The sequence below is a fragment of the Oncorhynchus mykiss genome, chromosome 9, assembly GCF_013265735.2.
Source record: "Oncorhynchus mykiss isolate Arlee chromosome 9, USDA_OmykA_1.1, whole genome shotgun sequence".
NCBI lineage: Eukaryota > Metazoa > Chordata > Actinopteri > Salmoniformes > Salmonidae > Oncorhynchus > Oncorhynchus mykiss.
In genome coordinates, this window is record NC_048573.1 from 59,158,417 (window position 1) to 59,166,663 (window position 8,247).

Sequence of the window (8,247 nt, forward strand, 5' to 3'; positions counted from 1 at the left end):
GACATTTTAAAATTAAATTTTAAAGACATGCCATATATAGACTTTTCTTGTGATGGATACATATCATGTGTGTGCTGTGGCGAAGGAGTACTTGAGTCAAAGTATCCCTTTAAATGGGCAAATGACCACTCAACTGACCACTGGACAGAAGACAACAGGGGACATTTCAATACTTTATTTTCCTCCTTCTACACTCAGGTATGGTCACTGTGCAATTTTAATCTTATTACCATTATACGTCAGTGTGAAAGCATCATATAAAATTAAGTGGAATTACACCAGCATGAAGGTCAGCCCCATGATAGAGCCTATACTGTTAGACTGTCATGGGGCTGAGGTGCATGCTACTTTTTCCCATTTGTTTTCACAGGTGCAGCTGCAGATGTTTGTCTGTCAAGCTGATTTTATCACCTGGACTCCCCAGCAAAGTTTCATTTTCCGTGTCCCATGATATGAGGATTTTATCATTAAGGCAGTGGACACCATCAGCAGATTCTGTGCAAGGCACATTTACCCGTGGCTTGTTGGAACTTCAGCACAAGAGATGGACAAGGAGGTTCAGGTAAAACACATTGTGGTTCATTAAAAGACTATTCTGTATAAATAGAAAAAGTATAACTAAGGTAAAACGTGATCAGGTTTTAATTGAAAATCATTGTTTTGTCTGAATCACATGACAAATAACATAATAAATGATGTCACAATTCATGTTTTGCATTCTCAGGAGATAGAAGCAGAGTCTACAAAAATCTATTCAAATGTTATTATCACATGTGCCTAATACAACAGGTTCACCTTACCGTGAAATGCTTACTTACAAGCCCTTAACAATGCAGTTCAAGAAATAGAGTTAAGAAAATATTTACGAAATAAACTAAAGTAATAAATCAAATAAAAAGTAACACAATAAAATAACAATAACGAGGTTATATACAGTTGAAGTCAGAAGTTTACATACACCTTAGCCAAATACATTTAAACTCAGTTTTTCACAATTCCTGACATTTAATCCTAGTAAAAATTCCCTGTCTTAGGTCAGTTAGGATCACCACTTAATTTTAAGAATATGAAATGTCAGAATAATAGTAGAGAGGATTTATTTAAGCTTTTTCTTTCATCACATTCCCAGTGGGTCAGAAGTTTACATACACTCAATTAGTATTTGGTAGCATTGCCTTCAAATTGTTTAACTTGGGTCAAACGTTTCGGGTAGCCTTCCACAAGCTTCCCACAATAATTTGGGTGAATTTTGGCCCATTCCTCCTGACAGAGCTGCTGTAACTGAGTCAGGTTTGTAGGCCTTCTTGCTCGCATACGCTTTTTCATTTCCGCCCACAAATGTTCTATAGGATTGAGGTCAGGGCTTGGTGATGGCCACTCCAATACTTTAACTTTGTTGTCCTTAAGCCATTTTGCCAAAACTTTGGAAGTATGCTTGGGGTCATTGTCCATTTGGAAGACCCATTTGCGACCAAGCTTGAACTTCCTGACGGATGTCTTGAGATGTTGCTTCAATATATCCACGTAATTTTCCTACCTCATGATGTCATCTATTTTGTGAAGTGCACCAATCCCTCCTGCTGCAAAGCATCCCCACAACATGATACTGCCACCCCCGTGGTTCACAGTTGGGATGGTGTTCTTCGGCTTGCAAGCCTCCCCCTTTTTCCTCCAAACATAACGATGGTCATTATGGCCAAACAGTTCTATTTTTGTTTCATCAGACCAGAGGACATTTCTCCAAAAAGTACCATCTTTGTCCCCATGTGCAGTTGAAAACCGTAGTCTGGCTTTTTTATGGCGGTTTTTGAGCAGTTGCTTCTTCCTTGCTGAGCGGCCTTTCCTCCTTGTGGAGTTTTTTTTCTGAGGTCTTGGCTGATTTCTTTTGTAAATAGTCCAGGTGGCTATTTGATTAATTGTTCAGCAGTCTTATGGGTCTTAGGGTCTGACTCTCCTACCTTGGCCTTCTGTAACAATATATGTGAATGAGTGAGATGTTAGTAAAATTCCTGAACTAAGTGTTTTCATCATTCTAGATTACAGCCGGTAGCAACAAGAAGAAGCGCTACAATGTGCGTGGACCCAAGAAAGACAGGAAGACACAGTACACATGCATCAAGTGCAAGAAATACATTTGCAACACACACGCAGCAAAACTCTGTTCCTCGTGTGGTGTAGACCAGCCTTAATTTGTTTTCAATGGGTCTCATTTATAATTTCCATAAAATACTGTATGTAAAATTTGTCCAATTTGTTCAGTTCAAAGCAATAAACATCATAGTGATAAAAACCTTGTTTCATTTATATGTGTTCAAGATAAACATGATTATTCCACCCATGTCTTGATTATAAATTATTTTTAACAAAAAAATCTAATTTTATAAAACGAATAGCGCTTTTATTGACAAATGTGATCTAGCAGAGGTAAATGGCAAATATTAACCATGTATGCTGTCTATACTGCCTGTAATTGATATAAGTCAACATCTAAGTATTCATTAAGTATTTTTATGTCAATTGAAATGGCTGTATTTTTTTTTAAACAATAATGTTGTGGGTCCATCAGACCCGCAACCATTGGGTGAATAACAAAAACATGAACACCACACAAGGGTTAAGTATATTTTAACAATTACATTTCCTTCCGATACTAAAGTATATTTAAAACCAAATACTTTTACTCAAGTAGTATTTTACTGGGTGACTCACTTTTACTACACACATCACATTAAAGTACTGACTGCAACTCACATTTTCTTGTGTGGTTACTTTGCCTAACGATTGAATGTTGCCTTAACTCTCCTTCCCTCAGACCAGCAGCATTTCAGGACAGGCATACAAACAGAAAGTGAGACGTCACCTTCCGTTCCTTGCCTCTGACCTCCAACCTTCAGCAGTCAAGAGCAGGTAAGAAGACATATAGTAAAGACCCTACATCTGACTCTATGGGACCGTTTCCTGGCCTCAGATGTGTAGTGCTCTGTCATTTTTTAGAGAGTATTAGTCACTATCTCTGTTGTTCAAAATCAAAAGGGATAAGGATGTGCCTGTTTATTTATTTTGTGTCTTTGTCTCTCTGTAGTTGACAGTTTACAAGGCCATGTCCTACAGCATTCTGCTCCCCATCACCCAGCCCCCCCATCCCAGAGCTTCTGAAGGACCATCAGCACAGGTCACAAGGGCAGACACTACCACCAAGCAGAAGATGAACAATAAGCGCTGGCCCCACTCACACTACATGGCTGCTCCTTCACAACCAGCAACTACAAGGTGCTAATATCACCCTCGCTGAATACACTATCCTCAGAAATAAAAGGAGTCAAACTGGAACTATTTAACATGTTTGGTGTAGTTGTTTTAGACAGATCAGATTGAGAAAGTTCTACAGGAACAATGCAATGACGATTTTTATCTTATTTGATCAAATGGTGAAAAGCAAAAAAGAAAATGTTTTTATTGCAAGTTTAGAGGATATTAAAAATGAACTTTTCTTCAAAGGTGGACAGTAGGGGAAAAAGTCATGTGTACAAGTCACATGTGTGTCTTAGAGTTCTCCCAGGGTTTTGGCCTCCTCTCCATCTGCGAGGGAGTTGGAGTTTGGTTATTAGGTTTTATGTCCAGCTTTGACAGGCCTGGGACCTCCTCTCCTGCTTGGACTAGCCGGAACACTTCCTTGAATGAAAGGGCTGCATCTGTCTTCGCTGAGGTCCCACCAGTGGTACTTTCACAAATATCAGAATTTGAATCTGCAATAGTCAAGTGGTCGAACTTCTCCAACTGTTCAATGTTGTCACCCATGGAGGATGTCGAGGACAGGGCAGTAGAACTTACACGCCATTGTTTGTACCCATCCAAGTCAATGGGCTCGACAAATCTAGCAAGGATAAATACAATGAAGAATGTGAAAAACAAACAAATAGTCACAATCTTTAAGATGTGTTCATTTCAATACCTCATGGTTTTCGAAGAAAATGGCTTACAGAGGAGAGTACAACTGTTTTACTTTTGTCAACAGAAAAACTTAGGACCTACTATTGGGAGACTTGTAAACAAATGATCCTCTTGAAAATAAAAAGTACATTTGCTCTAATGAAATATCCCATTACAGGGTTCAAACAGACAGTGGCAAGTCAAATTCAAGGACTTTCAAGTACTTTTTCAAGCACTAATATTTATTTTAAAGGACCATCGCTTTGTAATAGTTCCTATATGCAATTGTTTAGTCACCACAAGATGTCAGTATATCGCAAAAACCTCATGAAAAAAAGTGTTATTGATCACTAGCTTACATTCTGACGACACTGCTCACGTCACGTGCATGAGCATTACAAAATACATTTACACATACACGTTATTCAATCATTGCACCCACACTGCTCACGCGCACCAATGAGTGTCTGCCTTGCCAAGCGCTAAAATATTAGTCAGTTCTATTTGTGATGCTGAACGCGGTGCAAGTCCTGCCTCTCCATCTCCTCTTTGGATTATAGAAGCAGATACCCGTGCCATCTCCTCCTTGGTTATACCAACGTGGGTATTTTGAAAGATGAACTGAGGTCGGACGGTTGTCGTGGTAAAACTATGAAAGTTAGATGCCAATCCCCATATAAAGTCCAAAGGAAAAGTCGAAGGAGGAGAATTGACTAGAAACGATTCGGTTGACCGTTTTATGTATGGATTCATTGTCGTAGTAGAGGACCTTGTGCATTTCAAATAACAACTCAACATTTAGAGCCCAGGACAAATTAGCTAACAACAGCAAGCTAGCTAAATAGGACAAATTAGCTAGCGTGCTAAATTGTTATCAATGTTTAATGCTTTTCGACCTGTTCCCAAATTAATATAATTGGTTCAGTTTGTTTTGATATTTCAACCTGCGTGTCGTGATCGCGTTTTGTGTGGAGGGACAAAATCAATTTGCACACAATGGCGCACGTTCGGTCTGGGAATGGTGTTAGATGTTCTACTCAATAATACATTACACTACTTATTTACTACATATATGAGTGGTAAGTCAACACTGAAAATTGTTGCTTTTATATTTTTGTTTCCGAGTACATAATAGAGTCTTTATATTTCACACAGGCTGTCCCAACACATCATGACATGAAAGGAAGTTCTGACAGTGTGAAAGGCCCTTAGTTCATTCTAAAATGTTGTATTCCTTACCCATTTGAAGAGAAACAAATTATTAATGTGTTTTATTAAGATTAAAGATTCTCTCAGGGGACACTATTTACATTTTAGGGGACCTCACATGGGTCCTGGAGCCCAAATTTGAGAAGCACTGTACTACTAACCTCTCTCCCTACTATGCTACCTCTTGCTGTGTATCTCCTTTGCCTCCTTCATTGCAGCCTGACCACTGTCTGTCTCACCACTATTTTGTTATGAGAATTTATAGTAGTCCATCTTTACAGCCAAATAGCCCTTGAGCTACATAGCTAGCTAGACATTTGACTGAAATATCAACGACTTGTTGTACACTCATTCTCCGAGTCAGGAAGAATGGCGATGTCTATAGACACCCCAGGAGTCGATGGATGTTGAAAAAAAATCCCACTGTCAGCGACCTCTCACCCACTTGTCACACGATAGGTCTGGCCCAAGGTAGTTCGCTTGACAGAGAGATGAGTGACGCTATAATACGCGGTTAAAATTTAATCAACTAAATAAAAAGGCGAGTAAAAGCTATTTCACAAATAAAAAAAGGTGCGTAAGCGGCGTTTATCCTCTACTACATCCCTGGACGGGTCTGGCAAAACCATTAATAAACATAAATATTCTGCAGGTGGGCTTTTATTTACTGTTGCCGGCATTTTAGCTATCGATGTGACATTTGGCGGCGCCGAATCAGTCAGTTTTATGCCCCACGAACAAAAATGTAAACAATTGAGTTGAGCGTACTCTTTGATAATAAACAAATAAAGTACTATGTATTCAGAATTTAGTGTTCATGTATATGATTGGTAAAATGATGTCAGCAGCACGTACCGATTGTAAAATAATAATTTAATCCCCAAAACAGTTTCCTCGCTGGAAGCCTGAAGATTTTTCAAACCACTCTGGAAATTCAAATCCACCTCGAAGTCATATGAATCGAACCGAGTGTAAGCAGACTCCATTTCACGCGTAGAATGTTATTGTCGCTCATGAAGTTGATACATGTATTGAAATGTGCAAATATACACTTTAATCTACTACACCGTATGTGTCTGTACGATGTTTTCTTGTCCAACTGAAAGAAAATACGTCTTCTTCTGTGGGGTTCATCGGCAGTTGGCCGTCAACGTTATGGTGCATTACCGCCACCTACTATACTGGAGTGTGGGCCAGCGACAGGGAGAAACGTGCTTGTTTAGCCAGTACATCAGTTGCCTCATTCCCCTCCACCCCACATGGGCTGGGACTCAAGTAAATCTTGTCTGTATACCACAGGAGGTTGGTGGCACCTTAATTGGGGAGGACGGGCTTGTGGTAATGGCTGGAGCGAATTCAGTGGAATGGTATCAAATACATCGTTTTAAATAGTCCTACACTCAGCATACGGGGGATGATCTTTCTATGATGACACTCTTGTTTACTGCACTATGCAATTGGATAAGATCTGGGAAAACTGTTGTTGACATCAGGAGGGGTGAAAGTCAGAGAGGAATGTAGAGCGGGAGGGAGGAACCGTAAGTCTTCCATGACTACACAGTGACAGGACATCTGATCTCATTAACTGCTTAGTGTGATTTCCGCTTTGTTTGAGTGCATGTGACACACAATGAACAGCTGGCCATATACCCTGTCCTTCTCACCCCTTCTAAGACCCACATTTCTGTGGCTGAGGTAGGTCTCAAAGTGAGCTGTCAACTTTGCTCTTATATCCTGCTCAGGCCACTGATCAGAACCAGGGCCAGCAGGTTATGACTTTGTAACACTGGTCAGACATGCTCAACCAACACAGAGTACTAACAGACAGCCACATGGCTATGGTACATATACAGTACCTTCGGAAACTATTCAGACCCCTTGACTTTTTCCACATTTTGTTAGGTTACAGCCTTATTCTAAAATTGATTAAATAGTTTTTTCTTCCCCCTCATCAATTTACACACAATACCCCATAATGACAAAGCAAAAACATTTTTTCAGAATATTTTTGCTATTTTATTAAAAATAAAAAACGGATATCACATTTACATGAGTATTCAGACCCTTTACTCAGTACTTTGTTGAAGCACATTTGGCAGCGATTACAGCCTCAAGTCTTTTTGGGTATGATGCGACAAGCTTGACACCTGTATTTGGGGAGTTCCTCCCATTTTTCACTGCAGATCTTCTCAAGCTCTGTCAGGTTGGATGGGGAGCTATTTTCAGGTCTCTCCAGAGATGTTCGATTGGGTTCAAGTCAAGGTTCTGGATCGGCCACTCAATGACATTCAGAGACTTTTCCTGAAACCACTCCTGCATTGTCTTGGCAGTGTGTTTAGGGTCGTTGTCCTGTTGGAAGGTGAACCTTCACCCCAGTCTGAGGTCCTGAGCGCTCTGGAGCAGGTTTTCATCAAGGATCTCTCTGTACTTTGCTCCATTCATTGTTGTCTCGATCCCGACTAGTCTCCCAGTCCCTGCCACTGAAAAACATCCCCAGAGCAGGATGCTGCCACCAATATGCTTCACCGTAGGGATGGTGTCAGGTTTCCTCCAGACATGACACTTGGCATTTAGGCCAAAGAGTTCAATCTTGTTTTTATCAGACCAGAGAATCTTGTTTCTGATGGTCTGAGAGTCTTTAGTTGCCTTTTCGCAAACTCCAAGCAGGCTGTCATGTGCCTTTTACTAAGGAGTGGCTTCCATCTGGCCAATCTCTACCAGCAAGGCTTAATTGGTAGAGTGCTGCAGAGATGGTTGTCCTTCTGGAAGGTTCTCCCATCTCCACAGAGAAACTCTGTCAGAGTCACCATCGGGTTTTTGGTCACCTCCACCTCCCACCTCCCTCCCGGGTGGCCAGCTCTAAGAAGAGTGGTTCCCAACTTCTTCCATTTAAGAATGATGGAGGCCACTGTGTTCTTGGGGATCTTCAATGCTGCAGACATTTTTTGGTACCCTTCCCCAGATCTGTGCCTTGACACAATCCTGTCTCGGAGCTGTACGGACAATTCCTTCGACCTCATGGCTTGGCTTTTGCTCTGACATGCACAGTCAGCTGTGGGACCTTATATAGACAGGTGTGTGCCTTTCCAAATCATGCCCAATCAATTA

At 40.7% G+C, this 8,247-nt stretch overlaps 2 long non-coding RNA genes across 2 annotated transcripts; one reads left to right on the forward strand and one right to left on the reverse strand.

The window, feature by feature from the left end:
* Positions 1-288: 288 nt before the first annotated feature.
* LOC118966079 lies at positions 289-3,332 on the forward strand. The gene is made up of 3 exons (XR_005053305.1): positions 289-562; positions 2,037-2,907; positions 3,083-3,332. It is a non-coding gene; the product is annotated as an uncharacterized LOC118966079 (long non-coding RNA).
* A 108-nt stretch (positions 3,333-3,440) lies between these two features.
* Positions 3,441-6,283, reverse strand: LOC110532517. The gene is made up of 2 exons (XR_002474843.2): positions 5,995-6,283; positions 3,441-3,874 (listed from the first exon to the last, which is right to left on the reverse strand). It is a non-coding gene; the product is annotated as an uncharacterized LOC110532517 (long non-coding RNA).
* Between the last annotated feature and the right edge of the window lie 1,964 nt (positions 6,284-8,247).